Source organism: Serinus canaria, chromosome 4A (assembly GCF_022539315.1).
Source record: "Serinus canaria isolate serCan28SL12 chromosome 4A, serCan2020, whole genome shotgun sequence".
NCBI lineage: Eukaryota > Metazoa > Chordata > Aves > Passeriformes > Fringillidae > Serinus > Serinus canaria.
Genome location: NC_066318.1, coordinates 8,361,966 through 8,383,956, shown reverse-complemented (window position 1 = coordinate 8,383,956; position 21,991 = coordinate 8,361,966). Strand labels below are relative to the sequence as shown.

Genomic DNA, 21,991 nt, shown 5'->3' with positions numbered 1-21,991 from the left:
ACTTCAGCCTTTGAATCTGACTTCAGTGTTACATGAGCAGCTACAAGAGTTCTTTGTTTCTCAATTTCATTGTGGGTTAAAGCAAATCAACACAGGATTTGAGCCAAAGCTCATTATGGTCAATGTAAGTTTTTTCCAGTTGGTTTCTAAACAGTGATTCTGTTCATGTAGCAAGGGCTGTATTCAAGGAAAAAATCAAATAGCATTGTGTAATCTGCAGAAGTGGAGGGTTCTGCTACTTTGGTAACATTAGTTGCATTTCTAATTAGTGTTTGCTGTCTTCCCAGGCTGTGAAGAAGTTAGGGAATAACCAGTACTAGATTTTTTTCTATCTCTTTGCTATAATATAAACCAAAAAGGAGTAGGAGGATATTGCTATTATGATCGCGCTTTTTATCTCCATAAGTAATTTGCATGCCCGATAATTGTTTTGATGGAGTTAGAAGCAGGCAGCAAAGTATACCTGTGCTTATGAATCTGGTGCTCTGTGTGCTCCCAGGATTGACAATATTACATCAATACCTTCATAAGGGATCCTGCTCAATAAAAACCCATTGATCTGGATAGTCACTAATTTAATGTGACATCTTTGCTGATGGGATATCCTGCGTGAATGATTCTTTGCTGTGGTTAATTTGCAAAGTTCAAATTAAAAATTCTTACAACTATAGTCTTTAGAGTAATGGAGGATTATGTCTCAGATCACAAGCTATGTGAAATGGTTAGAGATCAAAAAAGTACTAATGTTGTGCTTTTCTCAAAGGACCCAAAGTTAATTGGGAATAGCAAGCAGCTGGGATGTTCTGCAAAAATCTGTGCTGGTCCTGCCACACTTGTTCTTCAGTGAAGTAAAATAAAAAAGTTCTTCTGATTAAGTTGGTAGAAGCATTAGTTGGCAAAGTGGTAAATAATGATTGATGCAAGCTCCGTCAACAGGGTAACATTAATTTATTTTGAACAACTTTGAAGACACATCTAAGATTAAGAATGTAGCTTGTGCTTTTATGGGTGGAGAGCTCTGCCTGGAGAGCAGCAGCTCTGAACATGTGAGCTCACATGGGAGAACCTACTGAACATGCACCCAAGATATAAAGTTGTGGTTAAGAGGAATAGCATCAATATGTAAGCACTGAAATACCAAGAGGGGAGAGAGAGGCAGTTGTTTTTGTTGTATACTTTACTAGCAGTTACTGCAATATATCACATTCTGGTGCTTGACAAGAACTGTGAAGAATTAGGAAAATAATTTCTAATTAGTAAAACTGCCTTTTAAAGGGTTATTAAAGGGTCTTGATGTATTTATGTAGCACAAGAAAAAGAAAAAACCACAAAAAATAGAGGACTTTACTCATCAAGATGCATCAGGATATGTATGAATTTATTTGTGGAGATATCTGATTATTTGAAAACCACTAGTAGACCTGAATCTGGTCCTTGAAAAGTGTACTAGAAAGCATTTTGCTCTTCTACCACATTATCAGTTTTCCACCTATCCTGTCACATAAGAATCAGACTGAATTAGTGTTAGTTGTCACCAGTAGGGTATAAGAGCCAGATCATATTAGGGACTGTCACACTGTATTAGCCAAAATTAATACAGAAAGAATATGATTTTAAACAGTGTTTCAAATGCTGTATCCTATTAGCACAGGAAGCTTTCTGCTCATAAAGCCAGTGTTTTCTCCTCAGTCCCTCATGTTGATGTGAGAGGAAATGCCATGCTCCATTTACACAGGCTGCTAATGCTCTGCACAGAGGACTTCGCCAGGGGAGCTCAGGTGACAGGAGGCTCCGGAGCCTGGTCAGGGTTTGGACTGCTGTTGACCTTATCTTTATAAGGTGCAAGGTAGGAATGTAGTTATCATTTACAGTTCCTGACATGTCACTTTACAGCCTGACTTGTTAATGTAGGGCAGCATTGTTTTTTTTTTTTTTTATCCTGTAGCAGACTGTAGTTTGCAGAGTTCAGCAGTTATCACATGAGAACCAGGGGGGACAACTGGGGTTTACAAAACCCTTCCTCCATCCTGGGGAAATAGAAGCCACAGCTGCATTACAATGCTTGTGGTCATGTAGCATGCCTGGCCTTACACCCCAGTTTCTAAGAGCTAACCAGCATGACCTGCTTGTAGAAAGGAAGGCACAGCTTTGCATGGAGTTGCTAACACCTGTCTGGAGATGCCAGTTCCAGGAGGTGCCAGCTTTGGGCTGAAGCAGCTGCTTGGCACTTGACAATGTGAGTCACTGTTCCTGTGTGCTTTAGACATAGAAATCTCTTGACACTTTGGATGAAATTAATTTGTTTTTTCCTATAAACTTGATATAGATTTTGTGGTAATGACATAGAGTAGCTGCACAGAAAAATATCCTATCCTGCTCCTGATGCACAGTTACTGTTTTAAAGCTATCAATATTAATGCAGTGACCTGAAATCTTGTTCAGTTTTAGCTCAGAAGCTCTTTTCTCTGAGACATTGTATTAGTGAAGCTCATTTCAAAACCGGACAAAAAGCTTAAAATAAAAACCTGAAATTAATTGTGGGAGGGGAGGTGCCCTTAAAACTTAAGACACAAAGATCTGTAGGCAAAAATTGGTTCCAGACAAAGTGTAAAAGAATTTGTGAGCTGCTTTATCTGCTGCATGAAAGCTCCTATGAGCTGATTGCTGAAATTGGGATCTTCATTTTCCCCTCTGGGGAACCAGTAACTCCCAACTTTCCTCAGCTGCTGCATGAGACTCTGGCTGGCCCTGCTCCTGCTCCAGCTGTCTCTGCACTTACAGGAAAGCTGTTATCACAAGGTCTTTGTGGTTTGTTCTTTTTTTCTGGAGGAAAGGGTGATTTTGCAAATTGGTGATTTCTTTCGGAATGCCCCAGTGAGGAGAGCTCTGAACCAGCCTAATCCCCCCATCAATGGTGCTGTGTTGCCCACAGTGAGCCTGTGGACAGGACAATGGGAACGAAGGAGGCTCCTCTTAAATGTCAGGCATGAGGGGATGCACTCCACTGAAGCAGGGATCTGGAGAGAAACTTGAAAAAAACTGAGGCTGGAAAAACTGTTTTCAGGAGCTTTCTAAACAACTTGTTAGTGCAGTTGTGGATGCTGGTCATTTGAGGTGAGGCCGTATGTCAGAGACTGATGTCTGGTCTGTGGTGCCTTTGTCAGTCTGTGGTGCCTTTTCCCTTTGGGAACCAGCCTTTCCTGGCTCCCAGGAGCTGCAGGACCTGCCCTGTGCCGGGGCTCCGAGGGGCCGGGCGGCTGCGCTGCTCTCACAGTGAGTGGCTCCGAGCTCTGGTGTTAGAGATCAGAAACAAGGAGACACATCAGTGCATCTTGTAAGGGGAAAACAACTTGAATTAAAAGGTCTAATTCCTGTAGACATCACAGGAGCTGTTCCCTGCATCCTGCCTTTGACTAGTCAAAATTAAACAGTGAAGGGGCTTGGTTTTCTGTGCCCCATTTCTGATGAGAGAGGGTGATGCCGCAGGAGTCTGGTTATGCTTCAGCAGCAATGTCCAGTTAAGGTGAAGAAATGTATTCTGCAATCTATTTCTATGGGTTTGTGTGGTTGGGCTCTTGACTGTGCTTGGATTGCAATTTACATTTTGTGTCCTTTTAAAGTTCACTTCTTGTAGCACTTTGTTCACTGCTAAAATATGTACCTATTTTAATTCAGTGTATTGATACACCAGCCTTCTGTGTAAACCTCTGGGCTGGCTACCTCCTCTGCTTAAACCCATATGGACTGAGGCCAGGTCCTGTGTTTGTGCAGCCTGACCTATGGGAAGAGATGTGAAGCCAGTAGGGTTTAACAGAACCAGAGCTGTCATGTTCAGGCCTTGTTGGATCTTTCAAAATATAAAATGGGATGAAAATTGCCTGATCTTTTATCACTCTGTAACTCTGAGGCTTGTGTCTAAGTTATCATGGGGACTGTGTGTTTCCATGTGGTCTTTGCTGCATCTATGGCCAACACACTGAAACCTTCCCATCAACTCACAAACATGCATCAGTTAATTTAATTTTTTGGTATGTATGTCTGTGCTGAGGCCCAGAAAAGAGAAGAAAATGCTGCAGCTAATCTTTAGTACTTGCACATATAAGTAGATTATGCAAAACTGTTAATTTTTTATTACTAAATAGCACTTTAGGGAGTGGAAGGCCTTAATACTCTGGCTAAAGATGCTAGTCACACCAGATTACTATTGTTGGACATTAATAATAAAAATAGCTGGGTCTGATTAGTGTCAGTTAAAGTTTCCTGAATGAGAGATATAACTCTTTGAATTAAACTGCTTGAATAGCAGCTAAGGATTCCTGAGGAATAATTTGTATTAAAAAAGTTAAGACCTTCACTACTTTTCTAAAGGAATATCTATGGCTAGTGTGGGAATTGGATACCATTCACGTGACAGCATGAAAAGAAAGGATCTTCTCAGACTATGAAGTGTGATAAAGGAACATCCAAAATTGATTTTCATTTAAGTAGATCACTTGTGTTTTCTTTTAGACTGGGGAAAGCACACTCTAATTTCCATTACTTTTCACAAGCAGACCTACTGGTTTGATCCAGGTATCCATAATTAAATGCATGAGGCCACTCTTCCCAGGTACCTGCCTGTGACTTGGGACAGACCTGACAGGGAAATCTGGAGGGAAGTACACATGGCATGGGTTGCTGGCAGCTTTGAAGGTATGATGACAGACCAGGGGCTAATCCTGATTTTGGATTCTGTTAATGTTCTGTTAAATTGTTGCTGAGTCCAGTGAACAGATCCATGCTCAAAGCTATTCACCTTTGTAGATGCTTTAGCTGACTCACTCCTGTTTGTTTTCAAACCACAAAATGAGGCCCTTTCGTATGCTAGCCCCTTTCTGAGGTTGTTCACACTCCCTCTTCAACAGGTCTTTTACTAGACAGAAACATCTTCAGAGGCTGCTTTTATCACTGTAATGATGATGGTTGTACTGACTGTGCAAAGAGCTGGAAACGAGACCATTGCTATTTCCCTGTGCACAAGCAAACAAGTTGCTGTCCACATGAATTTTCCTTGATCTCTGTGACACATCTGCTGTAGGCATGTCAGGAGAACACTCAGTTTGCCTGTGATCGTGCATTGCAAACAGGTTTCTTTACCCAATCAAAACACAACAAAGGAGACTAAAACCTTTGTAGTGAGGATGCATGCTTAGTACCCAGAAATTTCCAAAGAAAATAAACAACTTAAATGGAATATATTCATACTGTTTTAGAGAGAACATATAAACGGCTTTCACTTGGTTGTTGTAGTGGCAGGATATTCTGGGGGTGAAGAGAGTGGGACCTCTCCTAATCTTACAAATCCCCAGTTCAAGAAGAGCTGTAAATGTTTAGTTGATGTGAAAGAGCTAATTGTACAAATAATTATTTTCAGCCTGATGTGCCTCTGCTATTTATTCTGAGGCAGTAATTAATTCTATAATTAGAAAAGATCCTGTTAGATAATTTCTCTGGGAACTCAGTCTATTGTCCAGTGCTGGAAACCTTCAAGAAGCTGAACTGGTTTGGTTATGACCTTGGCGGTCTGACTACTTTTATTAGCAAGGGCTGGTTTGCTTCACTGGGGGATCATTACTGAAGAATTTAGCTTTTATGCGTGGGACTGGAGATGAGTCTCTTGATGCTGAGATTTGGTGCTGTGGATGAATGGATTTGCCCTGGCCTTGCCCGTCTCTAGAAGAGGACACCTCACCTACTTGTGAATTTGTGTCTGCTTTTGACCTGTCAGCATCTGCCATTCTATGAGAAGTTTGGATGAAATGACTGTACTTCATAAGGTATCAGTGAACACAAGAAAATCAATAAGTAATCTGTGTGATAATTAATTAGCGTGCCAGGATGAATTACTGTTGCTTCCCCTCCTGATTTGGGTCACAGTCACATCTGATTTGGGAAGTTGTCAGTTTTTCAATTATAGCTTGGTCTTTGTTCTTGGTATGGCTTTTTGCCTTTTTTATTTGATGTGCCCAGAATGAAGGACTGGCAGAGAGAAATTCACACTATGCAAACTTGCTTGTTTTGGGAAGGAGACAATATTGAGCTCAGCACCTCGCAGAACCTGTTGAGGAAGAGATGTACTGTAGGCTGTCAAAGCTGGCCTGAGCCCTGAGTGTTAGAGCCCCCAGGAGCAGGGGTTTGTGTTCAGGGATCTGACACCTGCTCCAGTCTGCAGGCTCCTATCTCTTCACATTTCCCTGGGATTCTGATACCATTCCTGGGAAGTAGAGTCTCTCCAGCCCATGTACTCCTGGAAATTCACCCACTGCCATCCCAAAACACACAAGTAGTTTGGCCTGCTCTTAACTAGATTTAGCATGGGAATTATCCCTCAGGGTATGCCCCAGGATTTTTACTGCCTTCTTAAGGAAGAGAGATGGTATTGTGAGCTATCCAGAGACTCCTGTGAAGGCAAAGCAACTACCAGCTTATTAACAAGCTTCAAGTAATTCCAAGCCTTGCTATCCTGTTTCCTTTCTGTGGTCACAAAAAAGAATAATTATATGTGATAGATTAATGAACTAATTTTGTAAATACACCAGGTAGTGAGATAGATGCCTATTTAACATTCTTAGTGAACTTCAAGAACACAGATTTCCCTTCTTCACAACAACTGGTTTCTATCAACAGAATAAAGTCTCTCAAAGCATCTCTTCTGGGTCTGTAATGATAACAAATGACTTCTTTTTTACTGGATAGTAGACAAAGCAAAAGCACTCTACATCTGATACTCTGAGTGTTCAGAAAGGATAGGAAGTAAACTGGTGATTTGGATGGATGGAGCTTTAGAAATTATAATTTGCAATAGAATTTTGGTGGCTTTTATTTGGGTTTTTGTGTGTGTGGGTTTGACAACCAGTTCCTATGGTTTCTGAAAGAATTAATAGAAAATTAAATTACTCTGGAAATTTCACAAAACCTGCTTCAAAAAGCAGTCTTAGTTTTATTGTTCCTAATTCCCAAATTTTCAAAGATTTTTCAGTTTGCCTTCTCTTAAACATATTTTCCTTCTTGCTTTTGGAAACCTTGGAGAATATGGAATTTATTTCCTATTTGTGTCACTATCAAAATATTTTCAATATAGCTTTCAGGGCACGCCATCTTATTAAGGGTTTCTTACTGAGTCACTGATTACCTGAAATTTATGCTAGGGATGGTCATCAGTGTAGAGTAATTACAAGAGAACAGTTTTGGTCTGAAACAGTTTGCTTGATGTGTAAGAAGTTAATGATATTTTTACAGGGTTTTATGACAACCTAACCCTAACATATAGCTGATGTTACTGTTACTTCTGCTCTCAGTCTAGCTGTACTATTTCATCTGATTGCCATCCTTGTGGTATTTTAACCACCTCTGCTTTAAATGGACCAAATGTGGTTTCAGAAGTATGATTAACATGTGAGGAAGGGAGATCTTATTTTTCTTTGTAATGCAAGGCATCAAAAAGAACATCTCGTGCCTACAGTAAAGATTCTGAAAGAGTTCTACACACATCCAGCACTTCCTGGCCATGCTAAGGTAGCTCTACAGCACAAAGTTTAAAATTGGCAGATTTTCTTTGGATCAATTGAAACACAGCTTTGGGAAGAACCCAGTGGAGGGTTTTCTACACCAGCAGACCACAGCTGGTGGCCATCAGAATAATTCTAACACGGCTATAAATATTTTCAAGGAGAAAAGCCTCTAGCCCATTCATGCTGTTTCAGAATCAGAGGCATTGCAAGGAAGCTGAAGTTTGGCCCTTGGCACATTGTGGAGGCAGCAGCTTCTTACTCAAAATCTGTCTGTTATGTCTGTCACTTTTTCAGGAACTGAAAGCAGAGAGTCACATGCTGCCTACTCAAACCCAACTAAACTGCTGCTCCATTTGTAAGGAGTCATTTGGTTTTAATTAGCAGAACCTCTTGGCTGACTGTATTGATACAGTTGAAAGTCTCCTCTGGTTATGTAGAGTCAGGTTTTCTCAGGTTCCTGCGTTAGACTCCTTTTTTTTTCCCAAGTACAAGAGTACAAGTCTTATTTATAAAGCAGCACTTGCCTCAAGTTTCTTATCCAACCTCAGCTAGATAAGTTTAGGTTTCTAAGCAAATTGTATTTGGCATAGGTTGGCTGGAAGGCATCAGCTCAAATGTGATGTAACTTTTATTTTAGAACGAAGCCAAGGAATTGCTCAGTATCTCAATGCTAAGAAACAGAGGATGAAAGACCTTAATAAGAGTAAAGTGCAAAATTATGGTACAAGGTGCTACTGTGTGCCAGCTTAAGTGATTGGAAAGAAATGTAGAAAACCTTCTAGTTTTCCCAAGCAATGATGGACTAATTATCCTCCAGTTGACAATAACTCAGGGTGAATGAAGGGATCTAAGCAGGAGCTGAAAATTGGAAGTAGTCCAGAGTGACAGAAGTGCACATCTGTAATGAGCCTCCCTGCCCTGATCTCTGACTGCTGTGGAGAAAAATTATTTTAGCTTCAGGCATCGTGTTCCCTACATGGTAGCAAAAGTAATGGATGTTGGGTAGCTTCTTAACTTCAGAATATCTCCAAGATTAAATTATTCTCTTTAAATCATGGTAGTTACTTGTAAAAATGAAGCTGCAGTTCTCAGAGCTCAGTAGCTCAGACATAGCTAATTTTGAACTGAAATGGGAATGCTCTGAATTGTGTTCTGACTGCAGTCCTCAGACTCTCCCTTCTACCTTGTCTTTACAACCTTTTCAGGCACAACTTTCCGCCTGAAATTTACTCCTGACCCTTCACATCTTGCCTTTACTCATCACCACTATATCAACTCACATCACCAGTGTGAAGTTCTGCTTTTGAGTGAGTACTTCCAGAACTTGAGCAAAATCTGTTTACAAAAAGGCCACAGAGAAGGGTTTTGATGGTGAAAAGGTGTGTAAAGAGTCTGGGAGAGCCAGGTTCCTGGTCAGACTGATGGTAGATGTGTAATAAGTGGGAGGTGCATCCTCACCAGGCAATGAACTTGAGCCATACATCTGAACAGTGAAATGGATTAGAAAGACTTTATTAGTGTTTGAGTCTAAAAACTCAAATTGCAAGACCTAAGTAGCGTCATTAGATCTTCTGAGGGATTAAGCAACAAATTTTACAGGAAGCAGCACTGATTATTCCACTCCCCCTCCAACCCACTCCCCAGCCTGTAAACATTACTAGCTGCATCAAACTTTGAAAGGTGAGTTGTATCTCAGTCTTCCTATTAACATGAGCTATTTCAAGTTTTGCCTCAGAATTGTTTTTCTTGTGATTCTTTCATGATAATGATGCAATTACATTAATCTAATATTAATGCTGAAAATCCATATAAGTGAGTGAATTCCTCCATTTAAACATACTGACAGTTTCATTTGGCTTTATGAAAACTTTGCACACTTGATTAGAGGCAAAAATAAATAAAAAGAAAATTTCAGTAAAGAAAATTGATAGAAAATGCATATTTTTGCAGACCAGTGTTCTTTTTTATCCTAGAATCACAAAATCATTTAGGTTGAAGAAGACCCTTAGAATCGTTGAGTCCAACCATTAACCCAGCACTGCCAAGGCCACCACTGAACCATGTCCCCGGTGCACGTACTCCTCATTTTCTTTCCTTGTTTAGTGTTCTTTTGTCAGAGGTATCTGATCCTGGCTGCTCTTTGCAGCAGGGCTGTGCTGGCTGTGGATTCAAATCCCATCACTGTCCACACTCTGGTCTGCTGTGGGTCAGAGAGGTGAGGAAAACACCGAGGAGTTTGGAGTGTCCACTGGCAGACTCCGTGGCACCTCTGAGCTTGTCCCTGCTTGCCTATTGGTGAAATGGGGTCTGGTTCTTGCCCAGGAAACAAATGAAGAGCCATTACACACCATCCATCTATTTTCACTAGGATTATAAATTTAAGTAGTTAAACTGCAGGCTGATGGTGATCATTTGTTCATGTGGCAGTGTGAGAAACCAGCCTCTTAAATCAGACACTTTAATGCTTTAGGCAGTGAGAATTTGTCAGGACTGTTACATTTTTGATCCTGTGTTATTTTGTTTTTTCCAACCTTATTTTTTAATTTAAGTTGGATTTTTTGTTAAGGAAGGTAAAGTGAAGAACAAAAGTTGTAAAAGATGTTATGGGGGTCCGAAGTAGCTTTGGAAAGAAGTTCTCAGTGGGAGATTTGACAGTCTGCTTTGTCAGGTCAAGTGACTGCATTCAGATTGTATTTCTGGAAAGAGCTGAGAGGTGATTAAAAATTACATAATCTGGTTCAAAACTCAGTTTTCAGAGGTGACATTTCTAAAAGAAAATTTTTATTTTCTATTTCACTTCATGATGAAATTTCAAAATTAAGCTTTCCTCTGAAATTTTTATCAATAAATCATAGAAACCCAACACTTTTCTTTGTTGTTGGTGGTAATTTTTCCCTCTTTCCCTAATTTCAGACTGCTTCCCTGTCCCATTCCTGCTCAGCAGGAAAAAGCTGAACTGCTTATAAAGCAGGCAGTGGAAGTGAACCGCTTTCTGTCACAACTTGACAGCTCTGGCCTTTTTTCATTTCCTCCTTTTAGGAAAATAGGGAAGTAGTTTTTAAATAACTCTTATAGGGAAAGATTATTAAATAATCAAGTAGAAGCTGGGTTTTCTGGCTTCCTCTTTTTGATATATTTGACAGTGATTTTGATTCTGTCAAAACACACTCTGAGCAATAATATACTATGGAGCAATTCTCTTGATAGTTCCAGGCCAGTTAAAGTTTGCCTTGCCATGATGGCCAATGGTTCTGTAGTTTGTGTCAGCACCTCTAACATATCCTGATATGTGATCTGAACATTGAGCAGCTTATCAGTGTTGCAAATGGAATGGTTGACATAGGTCACTCCAGTATTTAGAGAACCTGAACTACAACTTCCAATTTCTTTTGGTGTTCGCCTTTCCTGAAGAATTTGCAGCAGAAGAGAAGAGCCAAGAATTTAAATCTCTTGCTGATAGGTAGTTACCTTGCAAGTGTGAACACTGCAGTGATTTCTGTAAGCTGAGGATTTCAAATGGAGCAGTGCTATGATAAGGTGATAAACCTTCTATGCTTCCAGGTGGTGTTAGGGATTTTGTGGGATCCTCTCTTCCTAGTGGACCTATTTTTGCTATATTTGCTAGCACAGTGGGTGCATTGTGCATATGGACGGGCATATGCCATGAGATGATTCTTTGGGGTGTGCTAGTCTATGTCAGACAAAGCCTTTTTGTCACTAGACCAGTCTGGCATCTCTCACCTCTCCCAGGGTAACTTGAGGGGTCTGACATAATTACTGCTGGAAACAGTGAATCAGTTTAAATACTAATGTTTTGGGAAAGGTCTTGTATTTGATATAGGATTTGTATTCTGTGATTTTTTGAACATTAGTGTGGATGTGCAGCTCTTGGACTTGATAAGAAGGTTTGGCCTAATAATGCAATGGTAAGAATAATTTAATTCTAGTGAATGTATCTACTGAAGATCAAGTCAAGGCAAATGAACCAGATCATTGAATTTGTGAGAAATAAAGTTACTGGATAAAATTCTACAGTACATACCAACTCCGTATGCTGTCTTAGTAATGCTATAATTAAGCCAAAGAGTCATGTCAAATTGGCCTTTTCCATCTGCTCTGTGATCAATTTGGGAGCAATTTGGGAAGAATGACAGCTGACCTCAAAACTGACAAGTACAGTTAATGTATGATCCACCTAGAACTGATACTTGAACAGAGCTCATCCACTTTCCTATATGGGTGCTAATTGTTCTTTGTTTAATTGGGAAAATCAAAATACGGCTTGCCTGATGCAGGCTTGTTCAAAATTTTTGTTTCACTAAATGCCTCTTGGTATTAGTGGAGCCATTTTATGGCTCATAAAAACATTCTTCCATTTTATTTGCAGCTATGTAAACTGCAGTGTGGTGGTACAAGTTTAAAATAGCACTGTTGGGTTTTTTTGTTCATTTTTATAGCTTTTGCCAAAACAAATCTGTTAATAATAAAGTCTCAGAAGTTCATATGAATAATTGACATGTAAGACACATGAAACTCAGCCGGTACTTATAATACTAATTGATTTCATTTATTTTGCATCCCTTGTGAATTTCTCACTGCCAGTCTTGTCATTATCTTAATGTTGTTGTTTCCAATAACACTCAGAAAAGTCGTTTTAAAGGCAGGGGGTCTTCCAGCACAGATGCATCAGGTGTAAAGCTTCCTTTCCTCTGAGGTGATCAAATTGGCTAAAGGAAGCCCCGTGGAATGGTACAGCTTAAAAACCAGGGGCTGTCCATCTGTTTGAATCTGTGTTACCTTGTGAAAATCTGCTTAATGCTCTCTCCCGCGAGTGTCTGCATTCAGATAATGCAGGTGGGGTTTTTTGTTGTGACAGGGAAGTGTGAACAATATTACTGCTGGAATCAGTGCAGTATCTAGAAGGTCATAGTCAGGCTATACAAACCTAAAGCACCTCTCCATATGTTTGTTCTGCTGGCCTGGAATAAGAAAAGTACACTGAATACTTTGATAGAAAAATCTAGTTTCTATTTTTATTTGATAGACAGAGTTAAAATGTAAATGGGGTTGAGAATACCCTCAGTTAATGGTGTTTTGCCTGTCTGGCAGGTGGACTCTGCCTTGGTATCTGAAGGGCAGTGTCCTGGTGAGTTGCCATTCTCAGAGAAACAAACTTAGAGTCATCCACAAATTTTAGCATCTGCCATAATTCAAATTAATCTGTAAAACAGTTGTCTTTAATCTGAGCTTTTCTGAGGTTCCCTCCCCTCCCTGCTGCATTTCAGCAATTTTTTGGCTTTGCCATTTACTCTGTAGCCCAGAGCAGGTGATTTTGCTGGAGAGAAGTGCAGCTGGCTCAGGGTTGGTGTCCTGGGACAGCTGCAGTGACTCACACTGTTCTCTGCCTGCTGCTCCTCTTGGCATCTCGGGGAGGAATTTTCTGAAGTCTTCAGCAGCATGACATTGAATGCTCCAAGTCACCACACCCAGTGGGCTTTCACCAAGGGCTTTGTTCAAGGTGAAATTCGGGCAAGAAAATTTGAATGAAGCATGCTCTTTTTTCTTTTTTTTTTTTTTCCTTTTTTCTAGTTTATGGTTTGATTTCATGGACAAAACTTTGGGAAATATTTTCCACTTCTGTTCTCTCTCCTTTTCCTGCCCCTTCTTCTAAAAGGTGAATGAACAGAGCATCACCTGCTGTATCCTGATGTGTCTTAGAGGACAGTAAGTGAGGACCAGCAAGCAAATCAGACTTAGCAGTGAGGAATATCCTGATATGCTCATGTTTTAAATACCAGATTGGGATACTCCTTTTCTTTTGCCTGCATGCTGTCACAGGCTGAAGGGAGGCAGGAGGTGTGGCCCTCCTGCAGCAGTTGCATGATGGGCAGAGCAATATGTCTTTGGTGCTGCCTTTTGCTGTGTGTTGAGAGGGGAAAGGCACTTCATGCCCACTGCACTTACTGGGGAAGCCTCAGAGCTGCAGTGTCTCGGAGCAGCTGGGGTAATGTTTTCTCAGAGCACAATTTCCCAGCGCTGCTCCTGGAAAAGCCAAACTGAGCCTCACAGTGGAAACTGCATTAGCAGTGTCATCAGTAATGAGCTGCACCTTTTAAGTAACAAGGGCTGAAGCAGTGTAAGTGGGAGTGAGCCAAAGCGTGTCTGGAGTGACCTGCTGAGGCTTTCTGGGGGATGCCACAGGTTTGAGTGGCCACAGGCTGGTCACAGCCAGGCAGCAGCCAGCACCTCCATGCAGTGTCCAGCTTCTGTGCTTCAGCATTGATGTGGAAAGGGAAAGGATGGGTGTCTCAGCTTCAGGTGGATGTTACAAAGCTGTTAACTCACATTCTGTTAATTATGCTGCACTGAAGCTTTACCTGTTTGAGGTGGCAGGTTTGCACTGAAGACTGTTGTCAAGGGTATTATGCAATGGTCTGTTACTTCAATGAAGTATTAAATAAAATTGTTTCCACATCAGGAAATAGGGAGATGACCTGCCAGAAAGCCTTAGATAAGCTTTCAAACGTGCCTGAACCTACTGACCTATAAGATACAGTGCAAGGCTCATCTTTTCTTTTTCCTTCAGACCTTGGCTAGATGGGATGGCTGGAGGCACTGTATCAGTGCATGGGGAAAGGCCTCTTAATGCTGTCACCATCATTTAAATATTGATCAGAGCATGCAGAAGGACCATGTTGGCTGTGGGAGGTGAGTGAGCACAGTCCCTGTAGGCTTTTCTCTGCTTCTGTGAGCAGGAGCTGTGTAACCACTGTCTGCTCATGGGTCAGCGCTGCCCCGCACGGCCAGCCGTGCACAGTGCTCAGCTGTGAGTCACCAGGTCCATGTGAGGAAGTCACTCTGCAGATAGGGAGGGGAAGCCTCAGCTGTCCCATGTGCTAGGTGGGCCTTGCTGAGGTGTGCAGGGAGGTGGCACATGTGGTGACAGCCCCAGTGCCTCAGTGTTGGTGCCAGGCCCTGCCCACGGGAGCGCTGCACGTCTGTCGGGCCAGAGCTGCAGCAGGGTGAGCAGATTGCAGGGCAGATCTGAAAGGTGTGTGGGCTCTCATGTAAGGTTCAGTACCTGCATGTCTCCCTTGAGACTTCTTCCTTTGGTTCCCTTGGGGTGTTGCTCAGTGTCCAGTGGCTGCCAGGGCTGTGCCGCAGGACTGGGTTTCTCAGCTAAGAGCAGCTGGTGTTTGTAGAGGTGATGATGCTTCAAGATCCTACTGAGAGCCCTCCTACTCATACCTATCCTCTGCTGCTTGAGAGAACATGTTTAAAGACAGGCTTGTCTGCACTGATTGTCAGCACTGGTCCTCTGAAGTGCCCTTGGGGAGATTGGGTTCTCTTGGGAAGGTTTTTGCCCCATAGTACCCAGCTATTGAGGTAAGCATGGCATGGCTGGGGCACTGCCAAGTGAAGTTTATCCTCTGCACAACTGGAAGATTCACACTTGTCCCAAACCTGTTGCACAGGAACTTGCCCAGGGCCTCCTGCTCCTCAGCTGCTTATCTTGGGAAGGTATGATCTCCCAGTCTCTGCTCTTCAGTACATTGGGCAGGAAGCAAAAGAAAAAAAAAATAAAGTGTGAAAAGTAGGAGTAAGAGTAATGATCTTGCCAGTTACTGCAATATTCTGGAATCTGGATTTTGTCTTTTTTTACTGGCTCCTGGCTCTGCATGATCATTGTTGTATGCTTCAAGTGAGCCAAGGTGAATTAAAAGCAGTTAAGATTTTATAAGGGTCAAAATTCAGTTCAGGTGTACATTCCTTTTCAAAAGTGTTTTTTTCCTTGCATGCTCCCTCACATGTCCTCACCTCCTCCTCTTCTCTGACAAGAAGAAAAACTATACTTCTTTTGTTTTGATTTTCTTTTTAAATACTTCATCACAGAGATCTTATAAACACCTAACTGGGCCAGCAGCATGTCCATCTTAAGAGCTATCAGAGATTGGCTCTGCCAGACATGGTGGAAGCTTCTAGAAGTTTCTCACAAAAGCCACCTCTGTGGTCCCCTTGCTACCAAAGACCAGGCTGTGTAAAACCAATACAAATGTGCAGATTAGGGATTTTGCACTGTAATGTGAAGGATCTTTTATAGTACTTGAGGAAAAAGCCACCTTTTTTGAATTATAATTTCATGGATACAATGCACTGCAGGTACAGTTGGGTTTTCAAGGGACAGTTAAGAGTTGGACTCCATAATTTTAGAAGTCTTTTCCCACCTTTATGTTTCTGTGATTCTGTGATGCTTGGCCTTTGATGCGATTTGGGGATAAAAGCTTCAGTGTGTGAAGAAATTGGCCAAATGAATAAGTTTCTTCTTTCCCATTGAACTGTCAGCCTGGAAATTTTAGGGCTTTGACTGTTCAGAGAATAAAAACAAGTTCTGCACCATTGCCTTAATGAGCATCTCTCAATGTGGTGCAGCCATGTGACACTAAACATTCCTCACTGGCTTGTGGGTGACAGTGCTGTTACCTTGGAATGCACTGGCTCACTCTTGAAGCTGAAGTCCAGCCCACAGCAGAGTGTCCCTTCTGGTGATGATTTAATGGACACCTTTGCAGGATGGTTTGGGGCCATCTATTTGAGTCACATTTCTTCCCTGCACAATCATCACCTCAACTCCTTGCTGAGCTGTTGGGCAAAAGCTGTTGTGTAAAAGCTGGGATAGAAGGAAAGGAAGTTACAAGTCAAGAAAGAAAACAGCAGCTCTTTCCAGGGAGTTTGAGTACAATCATTTATAAATGAAAACTGAATTCAGAAATCACAGTAGCTGTGAAAGTCATTTATGCAAATGATGCAGAGGAGGTTTGCTTTACCTTCTTTGTGTGGGGTTTGTTTGGTTTTGGGGTTTTTTTGTGGTTTGGGGTTTTTGTTTGTTTAAAACAGTTCACATCAAGTCCTCATCTGGACCCACTAATCTAAATGCTTCTCTCTTCATTGTATTTTAAAAATAGTTATAAACAGGCAGATTTGTGTAGCAGACTGAAATTTGGGGAGTCCAGCTAGAATATTCTTGTTCATAGTCTGAAAAGGAAAAGCTGGTTGGGAAGAACTGGGGAGCCAAGATGTAAAAATCCCCAACAACCCAACCATGTAAGGGATCACCACAAGCCCATCACATCATGAACACAGAAGTTCAGAGAGCTTGTGGGTGCTGTGTGAGGGATGCTGATGGAGAGAGGAGCCCATGGAGTAGCTCCATGCAGCTCTGCTGACGAGAGCTCCAGCAATGGATTCTCAGTCTGGGAGTCCTTCAGTGCTCAGGGCTTAGCAAAAACATCTGTGGTGTAAGTCTAAATTATGACCTCTGCTCTTGGACTCTGACAACTCTGAGGTGAAAATAATGTGGAAAGCTGATGTTTTCAGTCTAGGTTTAACTTGGATTATTATTCTTTTATCACCTTGGAGTCTGAATAAGCCATGAGCAGGAAGCTCATGCAATGAAAACTGTGGACTAAAAATTTGTGTTCAGACCCTTTCACTACCATTACCTTTGACAGGAACTGCCTGAATAGTGTATTTTTTAAGAGTTACAGTGTATGAAAATATTTTCTTGCTTTGAAGCTTCATTATTTCTGTTTTCTTTAGGAAATGGGGATAATTCATTTTATCTGCTTTTTTAAAGCTAACTTTTATATTCCTGTGGATAAGCCTATTTCTGTCTGTTAGATGAACATCTTGGCATGGCCTGTGATTTTTATACATCACACGAAGTGGAGAATGTTCATTACAATCGCACAGAGGAGATGACCAAGTGTTGTGTGCTGAACTTCAGGGGCTGTGCAAGTACCAGTTTGCATGCTTGAATTGCAGAAGTGATGCTTTTTGAAAACTCTTGGGCATTTAAAAAATGCTAGTTAGGAAAGGATGGCCATTTTGTCCCCTTTTTAAGTGTGGTTCCAGTGTCACAACAAGATACTATTTTTTAAGTGCCAGAGTTCCCTAAGACTTCCCTTTTCAGCTTCATTTAGGTTTCTGAGCTGAGACTTAACAGCTGCTCTGTGTGCTCAAGTGACTGCCAGAGCATATTTTGTGTGAAAGCATGGAGAAATGGCACATGTAGGAATGATCTTGCCCCAAATGGTTTTCACAGGGTATTAGTTTACTACTATAATAACCATTTTTAGTCATAACCCATTTTTATGGATAACCATTTTAGTAAACCAATAATATTATTTGTCACATGGCACATTGAGTCAGGTTTAAAGTGCAAGTATATTCTACATAAGTCAAAAATTACAATAAATTAGCACAGTAAAAATAATTTAAAAAGTGACCTCCCACATACTCCCATGGCCAGATATTAGAGGTTGGGATGGAAATGCTGTAGTTCATTGCTAAGTGGCATAAAAGTACAAAACAAGTGGATGGGAAATGTCGTATTAGCATAGTTGTTTTTCAAGTGTTAGCATTAACAAAGCTCTTTTGACAAAGCCTGTAATACATAATTTTTCTTACAAAAGAAATCAGAGGTGATTAAAGCATCTTTAATGGCCAGTGGATTTTGTTAGCATATTAATCTGACTGGTGGGCAGACTTTGTCTCCTTGAGAAGGCTGTCCTAAGATAGCCTTCACCATCTGGGTGGACACAAGACCAGGGTATGCCTGGCCTTGGCAAAGCTGAAAGAAAGGATTTTCAGATGCTTTTTGTAGGAGAACTTCTTTCATTTGCAGCTGATGCTTAAAGAGCCCAGCACTTGGTCTCATCTGACTTTGAAACTTTTGTTAAAGCTCAAAAGAGACTTGGTAAAGTTACAGGCATAAAAAATGCTTGAATGATTCAGCCACCTCTTTGTGAACACTGTCTTTCCATCCCCAAAGAATTCCCATCTCTCTTGTACATCACTCCACCAGGGAACCTTGGGTCTATATTGCCAAGATATTTTTTGTTGTTGTCTCCCTGCAATAAAAGCAGAGGTCCTCCTGCTGGTAGAGAGGAAAGGTCAAGGTACGTGTAGGAATTCCCACTAGAATGTATAAAACAGAGCAAACACTCATCTAAGGGCTCCTGGGGAGGAAATCAAACTTCAACTTCCAACTCTTGAAGTTTTTACTATTGTACAGACAGCATGTGAACCTGGTTAACCTCTGTGGTTTGAAACAATCCTCCCTGTAGGAGACACAAGGGAGAAAAAAAAGGAAAAAAATGTTATGGAAGCCTGTTACTTGTGAAAGTTTCAAAAGTCAGAAGGGATGTGGTAAACTTTCTTCATTGAATGTGCGCAATGGTAATTAAGAGCAGGAGGATGTTAAGAAGTACAAGGCTGCCTACTGTCAGAGCAGCCTGAGCTCCTCTGTACAAACTGGTTTTCTGGAAATAGGCTTTAAAATGGGAGTTCTTGAGCTGTGATTCACAGCACAGCAGAAAGTAACCCCTGCATCAGCTGTAAAACAACAGAAGAAAACCAGTGTGGTATAAAGTGGAAAGGGAGAGAAACATTTTAGATGTTAGGCTTAGATGGATGTGAAAATCACTATGGCAGCAGGGTAAGTAGCAGCTGTTTATTGCTTCCCTCAGACCTAGCCCAGGTTTTTCAGTTTAGGACTGTTCCAACTGCCAGCTGATGGCCTCAGTCCACTAGTAATTCTTAGTCCCTTTGGCTTAGATCTAAACCCCAGCTGGGATTACAGGAGTCTCTGTGTCCATCCCCACTGCTGTCCTGAGCCTTCACAGGGATCCTGTGGTGCATCTCACCAATGTGCAATGTACTCCAGTCACATTTGTGTGGGGAAGGAGGGACTGCCTTCTGTTCTCCAAAAAGTTTTGCTGAACATTACTAAAATACATAGTTTAGAGGAACAAGCAATGATAGGTTGGATTCTCTTAATTATTTCTCTCAAGATCCATTCAGGGATGCAGCTCCTGCAGTTTCAGTTGTTTTTGTCATGCCTTAGGCAATACCACAAATATAATGCTCATGTTTATTAATTTACTTCATAATTAAAGAATGGGAAGAACAAAGTACAAAACTAACCTAGTGTACCTGAGCTGCAATTCCCAAAATCCCACCCAAAGATTATGTATTTGAGAGCTGGCTTGCCTCTGGGAAGTAATCCATTTTATGGATTGAACTGGGAAAGGTAAGGGAGGGTTATGGTAGGATTTGATTCCAAGCTACACTTCTGCTCTGAATTGTGATGACAATGTGAATAAGACCAGAGTCATGGGAAAGTGGCCACAGCAGGATAATGAAGGTAGGGGAGGAGATCTGCCAGGGGTCTGTAAATCAGCTGACAAAGAGGCAGATGTAATTCTTAGTTCTGTGAAATAGATGGATTAAGTTTTATTCAGTTACTTAAATAATTTCTTCAAGGCACAGTCTTGTGGCAGGTGAAATTAATGTGTATGAATGTTCTTTATTAAAAATAAATGCATCTCTTTGTAAATCTATCTTTTGCTTTAACAAAGCCAAGATGAAGTCGAACCATTCAGACATGTTTGGACAAGTATTATCTCCCCTGGGAAGAGGTGTCCCAGTGAATTGGATTGAAAGAGAAGTGCTGTGCTGGGATTTTGGTATTTGTTGTACCATATGGGGCACCTTTACATGTTCTTTGTCATCTTGGCATGCATGAGCCTTAATTTGAGACATTTGTTGTTTGCTTCATAGAGGAACTACAGTTACCTTTGTTCTGGTTTGCTGTTGGAGAGAAATGTCATCCTTAGAGCTGGTGAAGAGTTAAACATCACTGTGGTCATCAATATCAGATGGAGGGCAGTCTGTGTGAGCAAGTGACAGCCCTGGGAGCTGCTGCTGAGCAGCTCTATGGCTTAAACTGGAAATCTGAGCAGGTACCTCCCAGGGTGGGAGCAGAGGAGCCAGGTAGGGGGCTTGGGCTTCCCTCAGGTGAGCTTGGTTTCAGCATCTGTAGAGAATTTAGCAATTTAAAGTTTTAGCACTTTCAGGTATCTCAGCAAATGAACTGACTGTTCCTGTTGTTCTTATGGGTTTTGTTTGGAGCTTTAGTTAATTATGAGGTGAAATTCTGTTTGGACTGGGTCCAGTCATGCTTACTTTTTGCAGAAGTAGTTGGGTTTAAGTGTTATCTGAAACGTGCTTAGGGGACCTTGTACTTCATCTGTTGTCTCAGCAGTTCTCAGAGAAGAAACTCTGCATTGTCACCCATGTTCCATATTTACGTGTCATAGGATCACAGCATTATATTCCTGAATTGTACTGATATCTTGTGATTGTATGAAACTGTATTTGAATGAAGATATATGAAAACCATCAACTCAACAAATTTCTTACCTATTCAGGGAATTTACAAAGAGTCCATGCATTGCCTTTCCTGGCAGTAATATTTTTTTGTTCATATTGTGCAGAGCATTCATAAGAGGAGAATTTTTCCAATAATCATTTACTTAAACTGAAAATATAAACATTTTTTAATGAAGAATAAAGTGAAACACTATGCATTTCCATTTTTCAAATGAAGAATAGATTATAAACCCAGAAACCGTACAGGTGTCTAACTCTTATAGGGAACTGGTACTTAATTATCTTTACAGTCTGGGCCTTAGAAGTTGTAATTTCTTTACTACCATAAACAGTTCACCCAAAACTGTGATTAAGGGCTTAGGGAATGCGTAGTTAACTCATAAAAATATGTACATAAATTCTGCTGATTAATTGGACTGTAATGCACATCCTTATTTATTATTACAAATGAAACTCTAATGTAGTTCATGCAAAGTCTTAAATGAGTGCCATTCTTTTTCATTAGGTAGCTCTTTAAAATCAATAATGTTTTCTTAAAGGGAAAGCTTAGGCTGTTACTAATTTAAATCTCATTAACTTTTGCTTTTTTTTTTTCCCTAAAGTTTAATTGGAGCTCTATTTTTCATTTAGATTTGGAGCTGCAGGCTATATGTAATTCCATTTAAAAACCCAAGGTAGACAGGAATAATGTTGGGTTAACAATTATTCAGAGAACTAAAAATTCATAATATTTAGTGTTCAGTCTACACTTGTCATTTAGCAGTAAATGTTTTCCCCAGCACAAATTATGGAGATGCTTTCCTAATTAATGTAGTGTTTGCAAAACCAGGTTGAAAGTCACTTTTCCTGCACTATATTCTTGTAATCCCAGCCCCCTCTGTCCATGGCTGTGTTTGCATGTCTGTTGGTCTGGCTCTGGTGGAGCACTGCTGTCATCCCTCACATCCCTCATCTCAACCGTGCTCTCTGGAGTGCCAAGACTGTTTTTAAATATATGCAAAGAGAAGCAAAGAAGTGCAGGGTCTGTGATTCCTGCTGAGTGGATTTGTCTCTTCTAACAGAGAAGCTGTTCAATAGCAATTGGGCTATTAGTGGTGCTTTTTGTTATCTAAAGTTCCTAGCTCGTTAATGAGGTTGTATTTGCTTATCTTTCTTACTGAAGACACACTAATCAGTCCCAGGGAAGAGGGGAAAAAAAATCCAACTCT

At 40.9% G+C, this 21,991-nt stretch overlaps 1 protein-coding gene across 4 annotated transcripts in view; it reads left to right on the top strand.

Moving 5' to 3' along the window:
• The window catches only part of IL1RAPL2 (interleukin 1 receptor accessory protein like 2), a 338,979-nt gene that overhangs the window by 139,778 nt on the left and 177,210 nt on the right, over window positions 1–21,991 (top strand). The gene's annotated exons all lie outside the window — the stretch shown is intronic.